Source organism: Talpa europaea, assembly GCF_964194135.1.
Source record: "Talpa europaea genome assembly, chromosome: 12".
NCBI lineage: Eukaryota > Metazoa > Chordata > Mammalia > Eulipotyphla > Talpidae > Talpa > Talpa europaea.
The window spans coordinates 41,149,879-41,177,330 of NC_140079.1; the positions used below are offsets into that span (position 1 = coordinate 41,149,879).

At 45.3% G+C, this 27,452-nt stretch overlaps 1 protein-coding gene across 4 annotated transcripts in view; it reads right to left on the reverse strand.

The window, feature by feature from the left end:
• Positions 1 to 27,452, reverse strand: part of CACNA1A (calcium voltage-gated channel subunit alpha1 A) — a 216,632-nt gene that overhangs the window by 188,245 nt on the left and 935 nt on the right. The gene's annotated exons all lie outside the window — the stretch shown is intronic.

Genomic DNA, 27,452 nt, shown 5'->3' on the forward strand with positions numbered 1-27,452 from the left:
GTGGTTACTAGAGGGGAAAGGGAGAGAGAAATTAGGGAAACTGGGTAAATGGGATCAACTAAATGGCAGTGGATGGAAACTAGATTTTCAGTGGTGATCATAATGTAGTATATACAGATATTGCATTATAAAGCTTTGTACTGTGTAATATTTTATTTTTAAAGATTTATTTTTATTCATGCATACAAGAACCGGGGTACAGGACAGATGTGCGGGAGGGTGAGAGGATTCACCAGAGACAGAGCGGGGAATAGAACAGGCAGACTGACGAAATACACTGCTGAGGGGAGCAGCAGGGGAGATAGGAGAGTTCTGCTGTGCTATGTGGGTAGCTCCCCGGCTGGCCAGGATTGAACCCGCACCGCAGAGGCTGCAGACAGCTTCACAGCGCTGTGCTCAACTGCCTGCACCACCAGGGAGGCCCCTATGTAATATTTTAAACCAATACTTTCCTAGTGAATATTGCCAAAGGCCTCTAGGCTGCTAAATCCCAGGGTCACCTTTCACAGCTTGGATTACTTGGCCATACCCTTCTTTTATGTCTTCCTAGTTTCCTTCCTATTCTGCTTGTCACAAATTCTGTCTCTCCTCTTTACTCCTCCTTTTCAATTCAATCTCTAAAAGTTGGTCTTTCCTTTGGCTCAAGTCCAGGTAATCTTCCCTTCTATATCCATATCCACTTCCTAGGGGATCTCATGCATTTGATCTCATGCTTTGTCATACTCCTGCTGCTCCTTTCCCCCAAATATTCACTCACTGCTCTGCTGAGTGTTCTGGGAGAGGCAGAGCTGACTCTTGGGAAGTGTATCACCCAACCTCCATCATCTCCCACCAGCAGGAAATTGTAAGAGAGGAGGAGTTTGGGGTATTTCTTCATCCCATTTCCTCCCTGCTACAGAGTGAGAGTCTGGAAACCACTGTGTCTATCTGTGCCATGACAAACTTTATAGGAGTGTCTGTATCAGTTTCCTAGGGCTGACATAATGGTGACTTAAAACAGAAATTTATTCTCTTAAGTGATACAGGCCAGAAGCCCACAATTAAGATATCGGCAAGACCGAGCTCCTTCCAAGGTTCTAGTGGAGGATTCTTCTTGCCTCTTTCAGTTTCTGGTGGCTCAAGGAATACCTTGGCTTATGACAGCCTTACTCCAACCTGTGCCTCTGTCTTCACACGACCTCCTCCTGTGTCTTCTCCCCTTTTCATCTTTTCTAAGAACACTTTGTCGTAAGAATTTGTTCACCATTATTTTCAGTATCCGTCCCATACGAGGCACGTAACAGGACTCCAATAAATGTTTGTTGAATGAGTGAATGAATCTACATCTACTTCATTTCTCTTTACATCTTGGTGTTACTCCTTTCTGCATATTTTACCTTCTCTCTCAACTCTCCCAGCTGTAGGTCTGGCAACTTGAATTAAACAGATATTTTTGAAAGCTCCATGCCCCTGATGAAACCTCCCTCACTTGCTCCCCATGCACTTTCCAAATATTTGGGTCTGCCTGGCCTTTTCCTCTGCTGGGCCTGCCATCCGTGAAGATTCTCCTTGAAGCTTTATCATTAAAAAATAAACCAACATATTCTGTGCCTCCAAAAGAAGCTTTTACTTTTTGCAAACTCTATTGATTTAATCCTAGAGGCTACTGGCAGCCATCCCAGGAGCTTAATCAATATGACAACACCCCAGCACAGCCAGAACATCAAGGAGCCTTGGCTAAGATCTGCTTGGGTCTTCACTGACCCTGACTGAGTCGCTCTCACAACACAGAGGAAGATATACAGTAGGGGCCAGGATATCTGCAACTGCTCCTGAATTCTGCTTAGGTGAGCAAAAGGAAATGTCTTCAAGCTTGAGGAACTTCAGAGGAATTTGTTAATTTGCTACTATAACTGACTGGGGGGCGGGGGGAGGGCAGGTAAACAATAAACTGAAAATAATAGAGAAGCACTGCAAGTTCTAGACCACTAGTTTAAACTCCCTCATGGGATAAGCAGTAGAACAGGAAAACAGGACATGGGAAAGAGAAAATGAAGATGGCAAGAGTTAAAACTGAATGAGTTAAAATAGGATTTTTTATCAACAAGCAACTAAAGACCAGAGACATACTACAGTGGGGGGCAGGGGTAGGAGAAGAGGGATTAGGGTCAGAAAAAGGGGGTGGGAATTATATGGGGAATACAACCAAATGAAAATGCATACATTATGCAAAAATGAAAAATGATGTAAGAATTATATAAAATAAAATAATTTATTAAAAAAATGATTTTGGGCCTCCCTGGTGGTGCAGCTGGGTTGGGAAGCTGCCCGCAGCCTCTGCAGCGCCAGTTCGATCCCTGGCTGCTCCCCGGCCACCGGAGGAGGGTCCCACATGGCACGCAGACCTCTCCTGCCGCCCGCTGCTCCCCTCAGCAGTGTACTTCGGTCCTTCTGCCTGCTCTGCCCCCCGCTCTGGCTCTGGTGAATTCTCTCACCCTCCCGCGCTTCTGACTGTACCCAATGCTTGTATAAATAAATTAATTAATTAAAAAATACGATTTTTTAATCACTCAGTAGGTACCAAGTGATATGGGAAGGAGAGAAAAAAGGTCATAGGAAGGAGGCGAAGAGGGACTGAATCACTGCTCAGAGCTTTAGACACCATTCATCTCCTGGGTGGAAAAGTCAGACAATTATTTCCCACACTTTTTTTCCTCAAGATTTCAAAAACATGGAGAAGAAGTAGAGACCCTAGAGGGAGACAGCAGTTAGGAAATCATATTTGTTAGCAAAAATTTTATATGCATGTGAGCATATATGTATGCTCACAGTGCTTAGATAATATTCCCAGTGTGCAGATCAAGAAATATTAATAGCTAATAGATATTAGATAATAGATAATACCATGGAGAGTCTATGTTTTGCCAAAGTCATTACAGGTCCACTTTCAGGTGGAGCGGGAACTCTGTTCTGTGCCATCCTAGTCTCGGGGAGGCTCCATCTCTGTGCATTAGTGATGGTGGATACAGGCAAAAGGAAATGCAGTGAACCATACACTGGCTCTTAGAGCTTCTGCCTAGAAGTGACACATGTCACTTCCATTCACAATCCATTGACTGAAGCAAGTCATAGCCATGCCCAACTTCAAGGAGATAGGAAAGAGAATATGCTGTTAAGAGAAGAACCCCTAATATTGACTGACCAATACAAAGGATTTCTATCCAGGAAGATTAAATAACTTGGCCAAAGTCAGTTTCAAAGGTGGCAGATATGGGGTCAGAATCCAAGACCATGTGATCCGTGTTCTTTAAGTGCTACCCACTGCACGTGAAAGGAATTGAGGATAAGATTTAGATAACAATGAGAAGAAACATCAATGGAGGCAGGGGGAGAAGGAACAAGGGGAAAAATTACATTCAGTGAAGGAGAGACGGAAGCAGACATACACACAGAAGAGTTTCATCTATAGAAACCAAAACATATCACAGACATTGGGAAAGGGGTGGGGGAGATTCATACTCCTTTCAGAGAGAGGTCAACAGTAAAAGAGAACAGAGCAGGAGTTTATTTGAAGCTGCAAAAGAAAGTGGAAGCACATTCAGGAAAAGAAACTATACGCCTCTTGCTCTTCCCCTGAAAGCTGCCATTCTGGCTCAAGTTGAAGGTCCAGCTAATGCTAGTTGGAGCAACATCAGCCAAAGCCAGGTTTGCTACAACTCATGTTGGTTGCGCAGTCTTGCATGATTCTGGGAAATCTGGTTTGACCCCTGATGACTCTTTCCTAATCCCTACTCAGGATGTACAAAGATGCTGGGTCTGCCACACTTCCAGCCAGCAGGCGGAAACTCCAAGGAGGTGGGTAAGCCAGTTTATCATGGGAGCAAGGTTTCTGGAAAGCATTTGCTGTCACTGCCAATATATCAGTTTTCAGCACCTGCTAAATGTCACCAAACTGCTTTCTTCACATTAATTCACTGATCTCTTACCACTATCTGTCCAGAAATCCTACTGGTCAACTTTCAAATTATAGCCAGAATTAGTGATTACCAGGAGTTGGGAGGAGGGAGAGTGGGAAATGACTAATAACTGGTACAGGGTCTCCTTTTGTGCTGATCAAACATTGATGATGAAATTGATGAAATTAAACAAAGGTAACGGTTGCACAATATTGTGATGCTCTAAAGGCCATTAAATGACAAGTTTTACATTTTACGTACTTTACCACAATAAATAAATTAGAAATTATTGCCAGAACACAACCACTCATTATCTCCACAGCTAACCCTCTGATCCTGCCCCTCCCACTTGACTAGGTCAGTACTGTCATTTCCTCCCTAATTTCCAGCTCACTGGCCCATAGTGCTCTGTCCTGGCTTTTATGACAACCTGTCATTGCAGGACATCATGTGACACCATGTAACAATGCCTTATCAACCATATAGAGTCCACCATGAACAGTAAGCTCCAGAAGACCTGTGACATCCTCCCACATGGATGAATGGGGCGCCAACTACCACTGCCTCTGAGAGCAGAGCTGTTTTTACAAATGCTTGTGCTTTGTTTCTTAGCTTCAGTTTTCACTCTGGAAGTAAACAGCTCTGGTCAGAGCATGCCTCACAGCACAGACCTGTGACTGCACCATGATGAGTGCTATGAGGACTGAAGGGGGAGACCAAACTCAGGCCAGGGGTGGGGGGCTGGGTGTTAAAGGCTCTCTGAGAAGGTACCATTTAATGGAAAACCTAAAGGATTTATGAAGATTCATCGAGTGTTCATCTACAGATAAATGGACAAGCAAACTGGTATGGTCATGCAAGGGACTACTACTCAGCAATTAAAATGAACAAAGGTGTAGTTCTCACCCATTCAAAACAATTTTTGACCACCTACTATGTGCCAGGTGCTGTTCTAGGCTACACTGGTGGACAAAATCAATAAAACTGCCTGCTGCTATACAGGTTATGGAAAAGGGGTACCAAAGAGGTTGCCAAAGGGGGAAATAAAGCCAGGAGGCAGTGAGAAGGGCAGGGTGTACAATTTAAAACAGTTTGGCTGTGGAGAAAGCCTTTGAGTAAAGACTTGGAGGTAAGAGGCAGGAAGTGACTGACCTAGGACAGTGAAGATCCAGGCCAAGGGAGCAGCTGGTACCCAGACTCTGAGGAAGGAGGGTGTTCAGTGTCTTTGAAGAAGAGTGAAGAGGAGAGCATGGCAAAAGCCAAGTGAGTGGGGACAGGAGCACAAAGATGCTCCAGGGTTTGAGGAAATCAGCAGTGCAAGAATGGTGACCTGGGAAGTCAGGAATAAAGGAGGGAGGGCAGAGGGATGTAAGCCTGCACCACCCTCACTCCCCACCAGACAAATAAGCCTGGGGCTGGAAGGACCACACAGTCTAGTGGCCTCGATGTGCTTTTCTGAAAGATGGGAGCGAAGGAGAGAAAGAAAAGCAGGCCTGTAAGAATGGAAGGGGAAAGAAGTGTATAAACAGAAGAACATGTTTTTAAAAAATACTGCTACATTAATGACACACATTATCTCAGACCCTGGCAGACTACAGCCTGTGGCGTGTTTTTGTAAATAAAGTTTTCTTGGAAAATAGCCATGCCCATTCATTGACATACTGTCTCTGGGTGCCTTTTACAACAGCAGAGCGGGGCCTGAGAGAGAACTTATGGCCCACAGAGCTTCAGATCTTTACTATCTGAAAGGTAGCAAAGTCCTTTGTTTATTATTTATTAAAGTCCAGATATTTACTTGCCCTTTAAAGGAAAGTTTGCTGACTCCTCTGCTGTGCCAATAATAAATAACTGTATGTTAATATATTAAGCGCTTAGAGCACACATTTATAAACACATGTAGAACTATGTAATATAACATGCTATAATAATTACTATTCAAACTAGCATCTATATCAAGCATTTATGATGTGGTGAGCCCTGGACTCAGGAAGCTTTCTTGCCTACTTATTGCATTAAACCTGTTCAACAGCTTATTGAATTTGGATATTATCGTCAGGGTACCGAGAGGACGGACTTAACAGATTCAAGTGAGAGGTGTTTGGCCAATTGCTCAGTTCTAGTCATCATGACTGTTCTTATTGACAGGTGTGGAAACTGAGCTAAAAGGTGAAGGTGAAGTCATTTATTCACTGGGTCAAGTTCACGTGATCAAGTTGGGATTTGAACCCAAGCAATCATCACTGCTGAAGCAGGAGCCCGGCAAAGTTGAGAAGAGGGTATGAAAACTAGGAATCACAGAATCCATGGGTGGTGGAGCCAGCACCACCATGGGCAACTTGGGTTTGCCTACCTTTTTCCTCATTGTTGTCCTGGGCCCGGGAGTGGCTGGAAGGTGGGGACCTGGCGAGTCAGCTGCCAGAGGCAATGAGGGGCTGTTCTTCCGTTCTCCATGGAGGGGAGGAGATACCGCAAAGTGTGAATGGAGGACGCCGAGACAGTGATGGCAAGGGTTCAAAGAAGTGGGCAAGGCAAGGAGGGGACAGGTCATTGTTATCGTGGCTAGGCTGACCCTGGCAGCGGCTGGAGAAAAAGATGCACAAGCTAACACAGCTGCACCGGATTGGGGTGGGGTGGATGTGAGCCATTGTCAGCACGCCAGGGCTACAATTTCATTTGTGCATCCACTTTTGGCTGCCAAGGCTGTTCCAAAGAGTGGTGGGGGCAGGGGTCGCTTCCTGCCAGAGTCCACCTTCCTAGAGTTAGACACAGGGCCTCTCCTAGGTTTCACCTTCAGCAAAACAGAGCTCACAGGAAGGGTCGTTCCTTGAGCCCATACAAGCAGCTTCCCCCACTCCAGCTTTGGGCTAAACCAAGGGCCTTGTGAGGGGCACAGATTGCGTGCTGATAACCCCCACTATCAGCTTTCTAACAGAGGGCCCCACACTGAAGCCTGGCATAGAAGTGAACTCTTTTCAAGGACATCAAAGCATTTCTACTTAGATTGAGAGAAAGAAAAGAAAACATGGGGGAAGACACTAGTGTGTAAAGGAAACCGATAACCACCACCATCACCACCACCAATAACAACAGCAGCAAAGTAGTTGTTTGTTTTATCTCCTTGTGGGAAAAGACAGTGTGATGTATCCACTAAGCCTCCTCCTCCCAACGGTGCACATGAACTCAATGGCTCTGTCTTTCCCATACTAGAAGGGTATTGGCTGTTTCCTGTTCCCCAGAATCCTCTTTCCTTCCTTTCCTACTCTGCTATGCCTGGGCAGGGTAACCTGTATAGACCATCTCATTGAGCTCCCCACTCTCTGGCTTCCAATTTGGTTTGTACAAAAAAGGATCTTGCAGGAAATGGGGGTGGTGGTGGTGGGAGGGGTATAGAAAGTTAAGGCATTTATTCTACCAGTTTCCTCAGGTTACAGCTCCTGCCAGGCAGATGTTTTTCCTCTCTATTTTCTCTCTCTCCCTTCTTTCTTCCCTGTTTTGCTAACTGCCCATATCATTCATTTCTTGAAGAGTGTCTTCTGTTTCCTACTGAGACTTTCATTGATGTCCCATGACATGAAATGATGGTCAAAAGAATGTTGGTGGAAGCAAGGTGTACTACTTCTAGATGTGCCCTCCCCACCTCATGGTTATACCATTATACTCTGTCTACAGGGAGGAAGTAACAGCCTTTCAAGCTCTCAAGGGATGGTGGAGTCACAAGATAGAAAGAGCCTGGGTCCTTACATCACCAGATGGAAAGCCACCTATTGACTATCTGAAAGGGATTTATGAGTTAGAAATGCATTCTTATTGTGCTAAGCCACTGCAGAAGATGGAGTTGCTTGTTGCATAGCTTGCCTACCCTAATGCACCTTTAAAGGCATCACCTGTCCCTATTCCACAAAGTTGGCTTCACCCAGACACTGTCATGTGGCTCAAGCTCAAGCTAAGCAGAGCACCTCTTCCTGCATCTTGCAGTTCCCCACAGTGACTGGCTCAGGCATAATCACATGACCTCTGCAGAGCCAACAAAAAGCAATAAATCATTTGGGAGAATGCTGGAAGGATGAATGTGGAAGAGAATCCCTTTGGCTATACTCTGGAAAGGACCAAATGGGGACCAAACGTCTGGTGCTGTAGCTGGATTACATGCACATGGAGAATGGCACCAACCTCAAAAATCAGATTCCAGAGAAAGAAACTAAAAATGTCTATTGATGGCTGGATAAAGAAAATGTGGTATATAAGCATGATGGAATATTATTCAGTTATAAGGAAAGATGAAATTTTACAATTTTCAGGAAAATGGAAGGAATGTGAAGTGATTATGTGAAGTGAAATTGAGTCAAAAAGATAAAGACAAACATTGGATGATTTCACTCATATGTGCAACATAAGGAAACTAAGTGGATAAACCAGACAACACAAAATTAAAATAAATTAGTAGACACTGAAAACCGAAATAAAGTTATGAGAGGTGAATAGTGTTGGGTGTTTTGTTTAAAAGAGAAAAAAACAGGATCAGAGGGAGGGAGGAGCACAGGGGACTGTGGTGATGGTGCACAGGTGCATTGGTAAAGGAAATTTTGTGGGGACTACACCTGAGGGGGGAAGCAAACATTGTTCAAAAATGAATAATGATGTAAAAAAATACATAAATAAAAAGAAAATTAAAAACAAAATGAAACAGAGCTCAGAAACTAAGACCCAATGATGCTATCTGATCCCCAATCCAGACAAACCTGAACTCTTCCTTCTCAAGAGCCAGGAAACACCTCTCTTTTGGCTTAAGTCCCTTGAGTTTTCTGCCTCTTTGCAACAGAAAAGAAAATTACTCAAGAACACCTCAGTAGAGGTTTGCGAAAGAGTATGCTTGAGAGAGTGGGTGTGTGACAGACTTCTTGGGACAGAAATCTGAGGAACTGGATTCCAATCCCCAAGCCAATGTCTTTTGTGTGATCTCAAGTTTGTTGATTAACTTTCCCCTATTCTATAAAAAAACAAACAACAAAAACAGAGAGAAAAGCCCCCAGCTCTCTCCCCCATCATTCTCTTAGAGCCATTTGGGATGATAAATGAGGCAATAGCCAAACAGTGTTTCTAAGGAAAGGCTATCAACTCACTGTTGTTATTAATAAATGGCCATTTTTTAAATGCTTCCAGAAAACCCTGGGGGCCGGGGGCTGTCCAGTTACTCTCTTGGCTAGAACTCCAAAGACCATCTGTGACAAATATGCCCTCCAGAGTACATACCCTTAGCAGGAACACAACTGCTTTCTTCACCCAGAAATATCAACCAGAACAGGAAGAGAGAGAGAGAGAGAGAAGGGAGAGGAGAATCATGCCAGTTCAAAATGTTGCAAATTGATCAATAATTTCATCTCCACAGCCACTATCCCAAGTCCACAGCACATTGTCTGTGTCACTAAAGAACTATAAATGTTGCCTCCCTGGTTTTGGAGTTTTAATTCTTGCCCCTACCCAATTCATTCTCTACATGCCAGCCAGTGAGGCCATCTATAGACATAATATATCACAGATTGCTGGTTCTGTGCTCAGACAGTGTCTTTTGGGTTTGTTTTTAGGAATACAAAGTCCTAAGCTTCTGCCATGGGACCTTTGCACATGTTGTTCTCTCTGACCAGAATCTTTCCCATCACTCCTTTCCCACTATAGCAAAGTAGGAAAATGTGTTCCACTAAAGACTTGGTTTAATGCCACTAAAGACTCAGTTTAATGCCACTTCCCTGGGGGGGAAGTTGGGTATATGCCTCATTCAGATTAAGTTGGGTTCATCTTTCCTTGAAGGGCTTATAGCATTTGTAGTTATAAATTAAGTGGCTATAACTATGTATCTGTAAGTTCCACAGAAGCACTGGCTGCATCTGTTGTGTTCATTGCTGTAACCCAGTGCCTAGTACATAGCTGGCATTCAATAAGTATTTGTGGCTTGCCTGGATGGGCACAAAAACAGACCAGTCCAAAGGAGGTAAAAGTTAAACAGAGTTTGTCTTCTAGATCATTGAGGCAAGGATGAACTTTTTAATAAATGGTGCTAAGACAACTCAGGTGGAATAAAGAAGAATTGGAACCCTACCTCACATCTTACAGAAAAATCAATTTCAAGCTGATTAAAGACAGATGGTGAGTGAAAATGTAAAACTTTACAAATACTGTAGAACATCTTTATAATCGTAGGGTAGAAATGGGTTCCTTAAATAAGAGACAAAGCCCACAAGCTGTAAAAGTAAAGATTTCAACCACATTGAAGTGACTAGAGCATGAAGAGGTGTTTCACAAAAGGAGAAACTTGAATAGCCAATACTATTCTATACTTGAATAGCCAATACGATTCAATAGTCAATATATTAAAGTATGTCCACCCTCATTTATAATTGGAAGCACAAATTAAAATCACAAGAAACTGCCATGCACCAACTAGAACAGTTGCCATTAAAAAGTCTGACAATGTCAAGTGTTGGCAAGGCTGTGAGGTAAATTGAATGCTCACCTACTGCTGGAGGAGTATAAATCAGCACAAACATTTTGCAAAAAACAGCTGAAAATACATAACCAAAGCGAAGATGCACTAGTGTTAATATCCAGCTCCTCTGCACTGAGGCATGTACCCTGCAGAACAAAATCCACCAACAACCAGCAATGTCGCTCATGATGACACCAAAAAGTGAACACTTGACAGTTCATCATCAGGGAACAAATATCACCACGAAGGAGCCACAACAACCACGGCAAGGATGGATCTTACAGACATAATTGTGAGCTGATGAAGCAAAATACAAAGCCATTCATAAAACATAAGTTTGTTTACACAAAGTTCAAAACCACATAACATTTAACTGTAGTGCCTAGGGATGTATACCTAGGTGGCAAAGCCACAAGGAACAGCAAGTTAATGAGCTCCATAAAATCCTCGACAGTGATTTGCCCTGGAGAGCAGGAGGAGCTGTGACGGGAGACATTAGGGGACACCGAGGAGACAGTGGCCTTCGGCTCCTGGTCTGGGCATCTGCTCTATGAGTGGTCTTGGAAATGCTGATTGACCCATGTTCTTATACTCCTCCCTCCCTCTCAGTCTCTGCCTGTCTGTCTGTCTGCCTCTCTCTCTCACACACACACAAAGCTAGCCAACAGTCAGCTAAAAAGTGACTAGAAAAAAGACACACAGACCAAAGGATGGTTTATGAGGAACCAGAGAAAAGGGGCAAACACTCAGACAGAAAATTAAAAGATAACAGAGACACAGGAAATGAAAAGAGATGGGAAGCTGGCAAGAAGGCGAGAGTAAGGAAATGAAAAATAAGGAGACCAAAAAGGGGGGAAAGATGAGCAAGACCAATGGGGGAGGGGAAAAGATACAAGAAGCAATATTCTCTCATCTCTGCTTTTTTCTCTTTCTATCATCTCTTTGTCTCCCTCTCCCTCTGTCTCTGTCTCTCTAGGTCCCTCAACCTCCTCCATCTTTTTCCCTCTCCCATCACTGTTTTCCACGTCCTCCCTCCAGCTCTGTCCTTCTCTTCCATCTGCTTCTTATCCCCCTCCCTTCCCTTGTTTCACTCCCCCACTTCTGTCTCCACACTTTTTCCTCCTTTAGCTCCCCCCCTGACTTCCATTCTACTTCCCCTACATGCACACAAAATCTCTCAACCTACATTTGCTAAGTGGTTCCTCTGTAGCAGACACAGTGCTAAAAACCAGGGAGGCCACAGTCAGGGGACATAGAACAGCATAGCTCACTGAGGTCCTGCCACCAGATGCCAGATGAGCCTGTGCCACCTGGGTGCCCGTGGCCAGGCTCAAGCATGAACCCGTAGGCTGCCTGCAACTCTCCCCCTCATTAATTTCACTATCAAACACTCCCAGCATCACAAGTTGTAGGTCTTATTTATTAAATATTTAACTAGGAGAAACCCAGCTGAGATGAAACCTCTCATTTGTGGTGGCCCTGGGAGAGCAGAGCAGGGGCCTGCTGCTGGGATTAACCACTGCTGACTGGCGAGGTCCAGGTCACCAGAGCAGGATGTGAGTGGGGGCAGCCCCCTACACCAGATGCAGGAAGACCTGGGAATGAAGGAAGCTGGGCCTTCTCACAGTCTCACTTAAGGAGGTCTGCAGGGGAGGGGACTGTACCACCCGTCCCCTCCAAAGCAGAATAGGTGAAATCCATGGAGACAGAACAGAGGTTAGCAGTTGCCAGGGGCCTCGTGGGAAGTCAGGGGGAGGGAGAGACTGTCTGATGGTTTCCTTTTGGGGTGATGAAAATGTTGTTTTACTACAAAGAGGTTAACACAACACTGGGGATGTACTAAATGCCACTGAACCTTAAAACATTACAGGTTAATTTTGTTATGTGAATTTTACCTCCTTTTTTTTTAATGAACAAAAAACCCAAAACTCATTTTTAAAAATTTGGTTTTCTCCACTCCAGCCATTAGCTTGAAACCTGCTGACCTCATTTTAAAAATGACACTTATTTATGTAGGAAGCATTTGCTATCCGTGTCTCAGGCCCCTTGCTCAGCATTTCAAACCACCACATCATTTATTCCTCGCAGCTCTGGAAGGGAGGTGCTCGCAGGTCCTGGCTTTATAAAGAGGGAACTTTAGAATCAGAGAGGTGAGCAGCCTGCCCTAGGTCACCCAGATCCAGCTCCAGTCTACCTGCCTTCCAAGTGTTCTCTGCTGCTCTGAGTTGAACTTTTAATTTCATCTGAATCAATGTCACCAACCTCTGTGAGTGTGGGGCTTGAGGTATCAGCATTTTAAAGCTTCCAGGTGATTCCAACTGTCCCCAAATTCATCTGAGGAACCCAGCTAGGATGCAGATTGGGACTGAGCAGGTTGGGGGTTGGGTATGAGATCTGTGGTTACAACCAGCTTTCAGGAGATGCTGCTATTGCTGACGGCTCTATGGGGGCCGCAGCTCGTCCTATAAAACTTCTGGTGGCGCAGAAGTTACAAGTCTCAGCACTGTCAAGCTATCACCATCCATTGAGGTATGACTTGGAGCCCTGGTCAGGGAGCTAACCCACATGGTGCAGCAGACCTCTCCTGTCTCACCCGCTGCTCCCCTCAGCAGTGTATTTCAGTCAGTCTGCCTGTTCTGCTTCCCACTCTGTCTCTGGTGAATCCTCTCAGCCCCTGCATGTCTGGCCGGTACCCCAGTTCTTGGACACTTAAATAAATAAAAAATAGATCTTTAAACAAAACCAAAAACTTCTCTCCATGATGCAATGTCTAGAACTTCTCCATCTACCTGTGGCACAAGCCAGAAGTGGCAATTGAACACCTGAAATATGGCTGGTGCAACTGAGGGACTTTTTCATTTTCTTAATTTTAATTACCTTTTAAATTAAAAAAGCCATGTGTGGCTTGTGGCTACCTTAAAAAAAGATTTATTTATTATTTATGAATACAAGAAATGGGGTATAGGCAGAGGTGTGGGGGGTAAGAGGATTCACCAGAGACCGAGTGGGGAACAGAACAGGCAGATTGAAATACACTGCTGAGGGGAGCAGCGGGTGAGGCAGGAGCTGTCTGCTGTGCTATGTGGGTAGCTCCCTGGCTGGGGATCAAACTCATGCTGCAGTGGCTGTGGACAGCTTCATAGGTTGCGTCTTAACCCCTTGCGCCATCAGGGAGGCCCAAGTGGCTACCTTTTTGAGCAGCACTGTTCTAGAAAACCTCCAAGGAAGGAAAGAAATGAGGCATTAAATTCATCTAATGAATTATTTTCTTTAGGGAAAAAAAAAGATATCCCAGAATTGTTTAACAACAGAGAGCCTTAAAAATAACCCAGAACTCAGTACCATTATGTTTTTAAATAACCCCATGACCTGGGACAAAGAAAGATAAGACAATTTGGGAGAATTTGGGAGACAATTCAGAAGAAATTAGAAACTCCCTTGATTCTTCTCCATCCTTCCTTTCCCAGTACCGCCCACCTGCTCAAGGGCCCTCACCTGTTCCCTTTACCAGCCCAAGCAATCCCTTTCATCCCCTAGACAGAGCTGAACATAAAACAGACCTCAGGCCTCACCACACCTGCTCCCCCAGAGCAACAGGGATCAGATTGCTGGGAAAGGCAATCAAAAGAACATGACCACAGTCAAACTGACCCTCAAGCTGGACTGAGCAATCTGAAGCTTCTTGTTCCCACTTCTTTCCCTGAGAATATGCATTCCCAGAAGCAGCTCCAAGGACACAGCCTTGAGAGTCCAAGTTAAGATGTGTGGTGTGTTGTTCTGGCTATCTGAACTGTAACCTGATTCAATAAAATTAAAGCCCCTATGAAACTTTGAGATCTGGTGCAGGTGGTGTGGAAAACCACTCATCTTGCATCTGCCCAAGACAATGCCTCATTAAGGCTGTCACCCAACAAATCTGGAGTAGCCTGCCTCTTTCTGTTGTCTCTCCCTGCCCTCTACCTATGGGAGGGCTCTCAGATTTCACCTGGGAAACACCTGCATCATTTTCCAACACAAGCTCACACCTCCCTTTGGTCTCCTCCTAACTCAGGTTCATCACACTAACACCCTATATGCCCACTAGACCCCAAGATCTCCAACCTGTCTGGAGAGTGAATTTTGCCCCTCTGGGTCTTTGTGTTGTCTCCTGTTCCAAAAGACTTCCCTACTTTTTAGATGCCTTTGGCAAGCGACTTTAGCTCTCTGAGACTCTGTGTGCACATCTGTAAAACAGGTGAAAATAGAACCATTTTGGAAGCTCTTGGGGCTGATATGAAGATTAAGCTGGTCAAAGTCAATCTCATACAGCCTGGGGACTCATAAGCCCCCGCCTCCCCATAAAGAGAATGTTCTCCAAAAATAACTATTTTTCAAATGCAGACATTTTCCCTGTCCTCCCAGGATATGGCACTTTCTCTTTACTGGAGCTCCATTGAAATAATAGACATGAACAAGCACAGGAGCCAAGGAAAGTGCCCACCCACCATGACCATGGAAAACAGTCCAGTTGTTTTTTTACTGGGCTTAGGGTTGGGGTGAGAGGGCCTATTTTGGTCATTTAAAGGAGCCATGGCTTACACTAAGCTTGGAGAGCTCACTCTAAATTACAAGATGGCTATTGCCCCTGAAAGAAAAGGATTTTCAGCACCAACAAAGGTGCACAGAAACTGACACATACTATTGCACCACGGAGGGAGGAAGCTAATGCCTAGGCTATAGGAATAATGCAGGCAAACTCTTATTTAACACCCTCCCTGTATCACCCACTGTTTTAAGTGCTGCTTGAGTTTTGTAACAACCCTCCCCCCAAGGCAGGTGCTAACATTACACTTTTTACTGATGAAGAAACTGAGGCTCAGGAGGTTAAGTGACTTGCCCAGGTTGGAAAGAGCAGAGATGAGATTCGAACCCAGGCAGCCTGAATTCTATAGTCCCTCCTTTTAACCACTATACTGGACTGCCTCAAACCCAACACAGCAATGGAACCTCTTAGCACCTATAAAAGCTGGTGCAAACCTCCCCCACCCAGAAAAAGACATCTGGAGAAAATGAACCAAAGGGTGGAACCAGGGAGATCACAGGGACCTGAAAAATGCTCTGTGTGTTCAAGAACTAAAGAATGCATATTGAACCACAACAGGATCCCACCTTTCACTTACCTGATTGGCAAAGATGTAAAATGCAGGGCAATGCAGTTGGACAGGAAAAGGGAACTTCAGAGTTTGAAAGAGCACCAACCTACTGTTCCCTGAAACCTGACCCCAAAGTCTGACATTTCACCCAACTATGCCAGTTTCAGGAATCTGCCCTGAGGAAATAGTCACAAACAAGTGCAAAGACACCATGGGGCTTGGGGTGAGGGAGGACATTGCAGCATGGCTATCATTGGTAGAACAGTAGCTCTCAAAACAGATACACAGTTTTTATTACAGAAAACAAAAAGTATAGGTGTGCCAAAGGAAAAAGTGGGAATGATGTTGTCATATCCTTTACAGTAAAGTCCTCACCAAAGCCCACAAAGCCCTGCACAATTTGTCTCCTTCCTGTACTCACCTCCCTCCACTCACCTGTCACACAGGTACTCAATAAACATTTGTGAATGGATGCACCCTTCTCCCACCTCACATCTCTAAATTAATCTGCCCCATCAGTGTCTCCTGTATGTGCCCAAGACCAGCGTGGGTGTGGGCACCAAAGGAATAAAGAACTATAGTCTATACCAGCAGCACTTACCACGTCAGGAGCCCAGAGAAAGTGAGACACGATTTTAAAACTGGGCAACATAAGGAGAAGGAGGGAGAAAGGGAGGCCACAGCAGCTTTCGTTCCATCATTTTCCAACTCCGGCTGAGATTTCCTTCTATATACTCATCTATATTTACATCAACGAATCTGTCTGTAGCAAGCCTGTTGCTGATCGTGTGGGATCTAAAGTTCACAGAAAGCTGGCTTAGACACCCAGCTAGGAAGAGAAACTGTAAATTAAATTTAAGTCACCCAAAAACCCTAAATCCGCCCACTCCCCTCCAAGAAATCCGTGACATCTTTTATAGCAGGATTTCTCAGTCTCAGCGCGATTGACATCTTGGGCTGGCTAGTTCTTTACTGGGGCAGGGGCTGTCCTGTGGATTTTAGGATACTCAGTAGCCTTGTTTCTATCCATTACATGCCAGTAGCACCCCGCCCTCTGCATTCGTGACAACGAAAAATGTCTCCAGACATTGCCAAAAGTCCCTTGGGGGGCAAAATCTCCCCCCAATTCAAACACACTGCTTTATATGTAGCCTGGGAAAAATTCCAAATCAATCAACTGTTCTTTCCCTGCCCCTCTTCATCAACTTCCTGAATTCTGAGTCACCTGATCTCCAAATCTCTTTTACAGATTCTAGGAAAGTGATGACAACAGTTCCATGACTTCAGTACCAGAATTTCATTCTGAAAATAATCAGAACCTTGGACAGAGGTTTTTGCACAAAGATGTTCATTGTGCTGTTAGTTATATGCAAAACAAACAACTGGAGATTGTTATATGTAGTATGATACATCCAGAAAGTGGAATATCATCAGATATTAACAGTCGTTTCTGGGGCTGCTGCCAACCCATACAGCACCACTGTGTGAATTTAAATAAGATGCCCCTTTTTCAAATTGTTAGGTCCATCTGTCAAAAACTGTCATAATATCTTCATTTTGCTTGAAAAAGATCTTAAGCTTCCATCATCTGGGAAATTAAAATAATAAATGTATGGCTTTAAGTTGCCTGTGATATGAGCTATGATACCCTTGTGTAGTGTACTGCCTGCACAACCATACCTGGTAGTCTTAATGCTGTCCAAGGATATCTAGTGGCATGAAAATGTGTTCACAAAAGTGTATATCCATTAAAATATAGGGAATGAAATATATTAAATTATCTCCATGGAGTCCCTCTGAATTTACATTCTTTGTACCTTAGCTATTCAATAAATGAAAAGGATAGGCCACTCGGAGGATACAACTTTTGGGCTAAGACCAAAATGAAGAGAAGGAGCCATAAGGAGACCTGGTAGTATAATTAAGCAGGTGAAAGGAACAGATAGCACAAATGCTTTGAAATGCAAATGATCCTGGTGTGGGCAAAAAGGGTCACAGGGTTGATACAGAGAGGAGGGGGTAGAAAATGGAAGAGATGAGATCAAAGACAGAACAGGGACCAGATCAGGGCCTTCTAGAACCCTGGTTCATCCGTAGCCTGTACTTTAGGCAGAGGGTAAGAATCCAGGGCATTTACCCAACAAACTCAGAAGAGAAATAGTACATTATCCCACCACTATTCACTGATGGAGCAAAACAGAAGGAATTCAACTTCCAGTCCAGTGCTGAAATAAACAAAGCCAGGTGTTTCCAGAATTTTAACAATCTTTATCAATAACACTGTTTGTTTTCCTCATTATTACTCAATTAACAAATACTTGTGCATGATATAGTGATGCAACTAATAGCAGATGTAAGGAAGGCAAATCTCTGTCCCTTACCCTCAAGGAGCTTTCTAATTAGAGGTAAAACATAAACACACAATCTTACTGATTTCCGCTGATTTCCATGCCAGACTCACTTGATGTTGAAAAGATATAGCTAGGTTGGTAAGTGGAGGAATTTTGTCATTCCAAAGCCAACAAGAACAACAAAAACCAGAGAGAACCAGACATGGGCACCCACCTTTTCATACACATCTTCATATCCAAAATCCATTCATGGAAGGGAGGGAAGGAGGGAGGGAAGGAGGGAAGGAGGGAGGAAGATGTTGGATGATGATTGAATAGACAGGTAGATGGGGTATAGGTGGGTGGATAAGTAGATGGAGGGGGGATGGATAGATGGGTGAATATGTGGGTGAATGAGGAGATGAGTAAATAACTGGACTGAATTGAAGGGTGAAAATATGGGTCAGCGAATGGATGTTGGAATCAGATAATTCTAGTATTGACAATCAGTGTGAATCTGTGATTGTTCTCCTCTGGACTTATATATTGGAGAAGTGGTGACTGAATTGATCATCCAACAGGGTGAGTTTAGAGGATAGATGGCAAAGAGTAAGAGACATCAAGGGACTTGAGAATATTAGCAAGAAGAGGCAGAAAAATAATAATTAGCACTATGGTGCACATACCATGTGCCACACACCATACCACCAAAATAAAGTAAGTCATTCATCTTTCCTTTTTGCCATTCATCCATCCATCCATCCATCCATCCATTACCCATATGTAAACATACAGTGCATACTAAGTTCCAGTATAATTCTAAGCATGGCATGTATTAACTCCTTCAATCTTCCAAGATATGTGCTATTAGAACCCCCATTGTACAGACTGGGAAACTGAGGCACAGAGCACTTATGTGGCTTTCCCAAAGTCACACAGCAAGTGACTAGCAGAGTTGGGATTTGTACCCCAGCCACCTGGCTCCAGAGTCCATGCTCTCAACTTGGCCATGCTGCTGTATGACCATATCAGTTGCCACTTTCTAAACCATAAGCTGACTCTCAAAAGACAAAGAAGGAACAGGGGCTGTCTGGCTGACCCAGTCCTTAGAGAGAATAAGTAGACTGTGAAATGGCTTAGCCAGGGCCTGTCAGATGGCTGGTGTTCCATAAATGCTGATGAATCTCAGCTGATTCTAGCTGAAGCGAGATTTCCAAGTACACAGACTAAAATTAACACCTTGAATTCATTCATTCAAAAATTATTTATTCATCACAGTAGCACTGCTCAAAAATCTGGAAACATCCCAAATGTCCATCACCAAGGAAAATGGATAAATTGTTGTATCATCACAGAATGCAATATTATAGAGAGAAAAATAAATGACCTACAGCAATACTCAATAAGAGACATGAATCTTAGAAACACAATTAAGTGAACAAAAGCAAGTGCAAGTTCCAGAAGGCAAAACATTTCAGAAATCAGGACTGTTAAATTTATATTAAGGCATATATAAATATGTGACAAAAAAACATTTTTTGGAAAAAAGCAAGGAAATAAGAAATACACAATCTAAGAGAGTTTTTTGGGAAGTCGATGGGGGAAGGTTAGAAAAAAAGGCAGGGTGGGGTGGTGGAGACTGTGGTAGCAGTAAACTGCTGATCATCTTTTAATTCATGGTTTCCCAAAGTATGCCCGCAGACCTCTACACCATCAGGGAACTTGGTAGAAATGCAGATTCTCAGGGTCTTCCCCAAATCTCCTGAATCAGAAGCCCTGGGGTGAGGCCCAGTCATTTGTATTTAAAAGAGCCTCCAGATGACGCTGATGCACATCCCTATGTGGGAATCTCTGCTCTAGAGCAGGTTCTGATCTCAGGGACTGGGGACTGCATTTTGGGGACTGTCAATCTAGTTCTTGAGAGACAATACTGAGATTGTGTTATGAGCTTGGAACAGGGTTAAAGCAATAGGCTGCTTGCCTGAAGTGCAAGAAAATATCCCACAATTATGTATTCAGCTTCTGCTGTTGCTAAACACAGTGGTAACCACAGTCCAGCCCTTGCTGTCATAGAGGAAAGGCCATCTGTCCTGCTGGTCTGCAGCGCACGAGCGCCCAAGCTTCCTGTGCATGACACAGCGACCTCCATAACTCCCTGGACATAGGGCGGCTACGCCCATTTCACAGATGAAGAGACTAAGGCTTCACTATTGCGAGCTGGGACTGAGAACGGCAGTCAGGGTCCACTGTTGCCCAGGTCTGTAGGCGACACCTAGTGTCATTCTCCTCTCTGTCTCTTCTCCACTCCTGCTATTGCTCATCAGGCACACTGCTAGTGGACTTCAAAAATATTTCACAGCAGCAAGTGAAGGTCAGCACAGCCCCCTCCCATGCTCATTATTCTTAATAAGGAATATAATAAAGGTCAACAAGATAAAAGAACACGGCATCTTCAAGAAGGTCAGAAACCTTCCCCCTGCCCCCAGAGCAAGTTCTAGGTCAGTACCAATAAACTGACAAATCCATCAATTTATTCTTGACATCGGACTATCCCTCCTGCAAATTCCGCTTGTATGAAAATACTTTAAGTTTGGTTTAAACTTATATATACTTTTTACACACCAGTCTAAAGTGAGAACAGAACTAAGTGTGAATCTCACTGGCAGGTAGGTGACAAAGTTGAGTTTTCCCTCATTGTTCCAGAGAGGGGGTCCTGCCTCGTGTGTTATTCTGGGCGGGGGGCACTAAATTCTGAATTCCAGGTTCAGCTGAACACTGAGCACCTTCAAGGAAGAACCAAGAATGTTCCCAGTCTGAGCAGAAGATAAAGCCATCTCTGACCCAAGAGAGATAATAAAACTTGATCCAGACTTAACTGAGGAATTTTGCTTCAGAGTCAGGATCTCTCTCTTGCATTAGCTACCTTAAATAGGCAGCTTCCAGAGCACAATTCATTCCAATAAAAAAAAGTCTCGGCTTTTCAGAGGGAAAAGCATCTTCATTCCTGGGCACTGGCACCATCCCTTCTTCTCTGTCTCTCTTGGGTGTAAAAAGCTCAGCACCAGGTCAACCAGCATCCTGGTTTGCCCAGAATTGTCAGCTTTCTCAAGATGCTAAACCAGGACAGTAAACTGGGGCATCTGGTCACCACACCCAGACAAGAACTAATGCCTGGTGATTTTTGAAACCTAAGATGCTGAACCTACCCACCTGGTTCCTGTCTTGGAATGTTCCTTCTCTATCCTCCCAGGAAGTGAGAGAGGGGGGAGAAAGAAGAAAGACCAGAGTTAAGGTGTGGGGGGGGATCACATGCTAACCCCAAAGCTATACTCTCAGTGGTCGTCTGGGGCAGCCACAGCAGCCATCCTAGGCTGTGGTCTCCATCGTGGGTTGGACTCTTGACCAGCTCAGAAGGAAGAAATGGGATGGGAGGGGGATCAGGGCAGTTAATTATATACTCCAAAACTCCCTCACCTTGGGGAGAGATCAAGGAGGGGAAGACAATTAATTTTACCTTAGACCAAAGGGAATAGAAAATGGGTCAAGTGGACATGATTTTTTTCCCCTTAATGCTTCTGAGGCAATGGAGAATGCAGATATCTAAAGGTTGCTTTAAAGAGAGCCACACTCAAATTAAGAAATCCAAGTCGGTCATCACAGAGGGGCCCTTTGTTCCCATTCCTAGCCAGAGAGCCTTATTTCTAGGCAAAGTTCCCCAAAACAAGAATATTAGGGGGAAGTGTACCCTTTGATATTGTGGCTCATGTACTTAGGGACTTTCTCAGTGCCGGACACTGTGCTGAGTATTTCCCATGTGTGACCCCATTTTGCCTCATTGAGAGCCCTCTGGGGGAGATGTTACCAGAAGCCATATTCTCACCATGCGCCTGAGGAAACTGAGGCTCTGGGGCCTAAGGCCGCTTGGCTGGGTGGGCAATTCCAACCTGCGCCTGGATGACCCCCCGCCCAGAACACGTTCCCTCTCCTCTCTGCAGTCTGTTTCTCGTGGCACAAGCAGCTCCTTCTCTAAGGAGCTGAGTTAGCATTCTCTGAAATGGATTAACTGTGGGGCTCTTGGCCCTGTCTCTGGATGGAGTCCATCTCCCCAGTGGTGCCTAACAATGTTGACAGGGTGCCTGCGCGTGCTCACTCCAGGGGCTACCGAGCGGGGAGGGAAATAAGCCTCCAGCACCCAACAGACATCCCCCAAGCACTGGAAGGAATATTTCACTCTCAAGGCACGCCCCAACTTCTCAAGCACTAACATTTCAGAGGACTCTGACCTGATAAACCTCATCACACCTGCCCCTCCCAGTCCCCACCCAGGCCTACGCTGCACCTAAAATCCACTGAAAACCCAAACACAGGGAAAATCAGAACTCTGATTTGGCAAACAGGTGGAGAGAGGGACTTTTTTACTCATGGACAAATGTTTAAAGGGTGCTACTTTGTGACAGGACAGTGGGTTGCAGTGGTGCCCAGGGCAATGGGGATGGCTTTTGTGGCCAGGGAACCTGACTTTTCACTGGCAAGTGGTGGAACCCATGAACGCCACACCAGAGATCTCCTTCTCCCTCAATATTTCAAACCAGTGCAGGCAAACAGCAAAAACAACATCCTATCCTTCCTCATTTCCATGACTGGCACTGAATGCTACCACTTCCACCACTTTCTACATGCCCACAATCCTCCATCCTAAACCCAGACAAACTCTGGAGTTTAGAACTTGGTGCTTTTAGAGGGATAACAAGGATGGGAATATAAAACAGCACAACCATCTTGCCAGAAAAACAGTTCAGAGGTCTCCTTATAAAGTTTAAACATACACTTAGCTAAACAACCAGCAATCCTACCCAAGAGAAATGGAACGTATTCTCCCAGGGCTCCCACTAAATCCCTCCTGCCAGGGTTTATAGCAGCTCTATTCATTATCACTGAACCTCAAAATATACCAGATGCCCTTCAAATGGAAAATGAATGTACAGCTCTGTTCCACCCATGGAATACTATTCAGCACTAAAAAGGAATGCACAACAGCATGAATGGATCTCAAAAGTGGAGCAAACAAAACCACACTCCAAAAGCTACATACCATGTGAGCCTATTTATAAATGACTTATGAAAAAGGCAAACGTACAGGGATAGTTCAGTGGCTGCCAGGGGTTCAGGTGGTGGGATGCTGACGCAAAGGGACATTAGGGGGTGTCTTGGGGTGCTGGAACTGTTCTGTATCTTGATTTTAGTGGTGGTTACACAACTGTATGCATTTTGCCAAAACTCAGAACTGTGGGCTGAAAAGGGTGAATTTTTCCCTGAATAAAGTATAGCTCAATGAGCCTGATTTTTGAGGAAAAGAAGAGAAAGATACCGAGATGCATCTATGATCTAACCTGGAAATGTCAAGCGTAGCCCATGGGCTAGCAGCGTGGGCAAGCAATAGATGCTGATCAAAAAAGCAGAATCCCAGGCCGTGCCACCCCTCCCCACCCCAAACCTGCTGGGCCATGTCATCATTTTAATCAGGCAATTCTCATGCTCATGAAAGTCTGAAAAGCACTACAATCTATACATAGCATCCCCAGTGGGGAGTGGAACAGCACCCATAAACAATCATATCTAACTTTTTTGCAGCAAGACATACCAAAAGGCACACCCAGATGGATAAATGAAAATTTAAAATAAGATTATAAACTCAGATCTGTTCGAGGTAGGTTTTTAATCCCTAAATGAGCTGACATTTTGCCTTTCAGAGCTTTTTACATTTGGGGACTGAGAAGAGGGACTGCACCTTTATAGAAAAATTCCCAGTGGAAAAAATCATGCTCATTCTTACTTCCCAGAATTTTGCTCTTCTGGAAATAGCAGCCACATTAATCTAGAAGAAGGACTTTACAGGTCATACTGTCCTGCCCTCAACAGTAGTGCCTTCTAGGACATTCTACTTTTCAAGATGGGCTAAGACTGATAACATGCTTCAATTTCTCCCAGAGTTACCTCTTCTCTCCATGCAGAACATACATCTTCAAAGTGCTTCATTAAAAACAAGCAAACAAACAGCACAATTAAGTGTCAGTCAGCCAATGTCCACAGATTACCTGATGTATGGTACTCTAAGCTTCTTGTTAAGATTTCTGAAAACACAGATGAAAATCTGGAATCCTGTGTGCAATCCAGGAGGTCAAGTGTCATTAACACACAGACTCCAGTCTGTGGCTCTTGCAAGGACCCCAAATTCCTACACCTTGCTCAGTGGGAGATCTGCTGGCATCAGCAGGGCTGGGGGAAGATGACATTCACATTGGCACTTGGTAGCACATCAGAAGGAGCAAGTGGCATTAAGTGGGGGCTCTAGGAAGGCTGACAGATGCACCTTATTGAGCTGACAGATTTGAGCTCTTTAGAAGCCATCATCAGAGCCCATCACGGCCATATTTAAAACAGACTTCCAATCAACGAAATCATGAAACCAAGGTGTGTGGTCAAGACGGCTTGCTGCCTGGAATACTCCAAGAGAAAAAGGCAGCAGCAATGTTAGCTGACCATCAGGTTTCCATTTGGGTTTTCTTACTTAAGAAGAGAAAAGCAAAATTAATGAGAACCCACAAATGGCTTAAGCAACTGGGGGTGGAGGATGCAGAAGGGTAAGCAATCACTGTGCAATGAGGTAAATGCAAGGTTGTAACTTCCCCCAGCATGCCTGTTGGAATTTTCATTTGAAGTAATGTCTTTAGGCCCAATGAACAGACAGCCAAGTTCCTGGGACATTTACTCCACCACAGAAAGTGAGGAATCTGCTTCCTCTATTCCCCGGCACCCCACTGCCAAGTACATGGCCCACTGCACATGCATCCAAGAATGGCAGGGGCACTTTTATTCCTAGGTATAGACCCAAGGGAATGTTTTTTTTAAAGTTCAACAAAAGATCTGTATAAGTATGTTCCTAACAGCACCATCTGTAAACTACCCAAATGCATTCTCAATGGTGGAACAGGCAAGTCCAGTGGGTCATGTCCGACAAGGAAACACTACACACCTATGAGAAAGGACAACTGATAAGCAGTTGCAGCAATGTGGATGGGTCTCAGACGTGCTGTTCAGCAAAAGCAGCCAGACACAAAGGCGCACAGCCCATGACTCCATCTATAGGAGGCTCAAAAGGAGGCAAAATTAATCTGTGGGGTTGAAAGCCAAAGTTCCCTTGTGTGGGGAGTGAGTGGGAGGGGGCATTTTGTCATGACTTCTCAAACTGGACTCCACTTTCCTGTCATAATTAGACTTTATTCTAAAAGTTTAGAAAAAGTTCTTAAATACTTTTTTTTTAAATGGCAAAAGTATTTGGACACAGAATTCAATGTTCCGCACGGGCACCCTAACACCTGCGTTCCCATAAAGCCCCTCTCCTGCGCCAGCTCCAATCCCCTCCTTAGCTAGTCCCCCAGTTCTCGGCCCCTCTCCTGTCATTCCCCCAGAGAAAGCTCAGTCCTGAATGTCCACGCTTGGCAACAGACTGAGAGATGAAGAGCCCTGCCTTCCAGAGTGGGACTGTACAGTATGTTTATTGCCTTGGGCCAACGAGAGAACAAAAACTGTCTGCAGAGAGCAAAATGCACAAACTCATCACTAAGCTACCAAAAGCAAGAAAGCCAGAGAAAATCTAAAGTACCAAAGAATGCTCCCAATCTACCTGCATTTCCCCCGAGATTCCTCCTTCCAAGGGGCCCTCTGCAAACCCTTCCCCCACCCCAACAGTCCTATCATCTGCAGGATTCAGGCTGGACCAGGGTGAGCTAAGGACACATTAGGACTCCCACCTCCTTCCCAATCCAGGCTCCAGAAGGCGATCTAAAGCCATTTTCAACACGAAATCTGCCAGCCCGGTGAATCCCTCCTGGACACCCACTGGAGTTATCTGAGCGTGCACACGCTGACACCCTGTCTTCCTCCACAGAGGCAGTTTGATCACAAGACCCTTGAACACTGCAAATGGGCCTTCATGTGATTGGAACTTAGGAAGCAAAGACCTGGCTCCTGTCTCACGCAACAATTGAGACCGCATCATGCTGAGGGGTATATGCCTTCAAATAGACCCCAGTTAACCCTCTAAATTTTCACCATCATGAAAGCAGACTATTCACACACTCCAAAACCTCAGAGCCCTCTGTTAGAATTTCAGCACCCAGAAGCCAAAAGCCTGACTCAATTATGAGCCCTCCTAGAAGTGAATTCACCCACCACCTTGCTCCTCAAATAAGCAAGCCCAGAACCACTCAAGCCCCAGCCTGTTGAGTAATATAGCAGTCAAACTCACACACAAAAGGGATGGGGGCTCACTTCTGAACCCCAGGGGCCTATCCTGACTGTTCATTTGTACACGGAGAGCAGCCGGTTGGAAAGGTGCCGAGAAGCAGCACTTTGGGGCAGGGCACAGTGGCCAGTCAGCCTAGGGAGCAGGATTCGTCCCCCCACTTGGAATCTGGGTCATGCTTAGATAACTGCTAGAAAGCCCGACTAATTACCCATCCTTGCCTGCCTACATCTCAACAGATGTTAAGCCCTCCTCAAGGTTTATTTCAAGCAGGCACTGATTTAAAGAAACACAAGGGGATCTGCATTTTGATAGCATCTCCATAGAGGAAAATGTGGTCTTTACCTTCTTCCTCTGGATCTCTGATTTTATGGTTTTATAAAAGGGCATTTACCTGCCAGAGATGTCCACATGGATGCTGGTTCTCCTGGTGTCCCTTCCTGGGTCTCTAGAGTAGGAGAAGCAGATTCCAACCCAAGCGTTGCCACTGTGCCCTAGGAAGGACCCACCACCTAATTTGCTCTTGTCCTTTCTTTTTGAAATAGCCCAAGCTGGGTCTTCAGGTCAGGGCTCCAGATGGGGCAAGGGGAATGTTTTCTACACCCCAAAAGATGATGAAGTCCCCCATTAGTGGCTGAGGGAAACAGGAGCGGCAGAACACGGGAGAGAACCCTCAACTCATCACTGCTTCCCCATTGCTGGGCCATCGGCCACTCAGAGGTGTTAATTCTGGCCGGTGCCGACCCCTAAGGAGGAAGGCCACATGTTCTCCCACTTGCTCTTGGTCCTGAGAAGCCCCTCCGCGCCTTGCCCTGCAGGTGCTCCCCCCAGCTCAGGACAAGCAGCGGTGGGGAGGCTCACAAGCTGGGACTGGGCTCCGGCTCCAGAGGCAACGGAGGGCTCCGGTGAGGGGCAGCTGAGGAAGCCCAGCCAAGGCCCCCACGGTCGCCCGGCTCTGGCCAGAACGCACAGGCCCCAGCCAGGTCCAAGCTCGTCCGCGGGAACTCTGACTCCTTTGGGACTGGCGCTACAGACCCCCCCAAGGCCTCTGCACGACCCTGGGGCCCAACCCTCCTTCTGGAACCGGTCCTCAGGCGGAATCCACTCCCCGGCCCCCCACCCCAAGCCTCCACGGCGGCTCAGCCCAGCCCGGGGTGGAGAGCGCCTGCACACTCCTCCCGGGGCCCCGTCCCAGCCCCGGGAAGACCCCCCCGGCTCCCATCAACCCCCGGGTCTCTCTCCCAGGCTGGAAGGGGAAGCGGAGGGGGG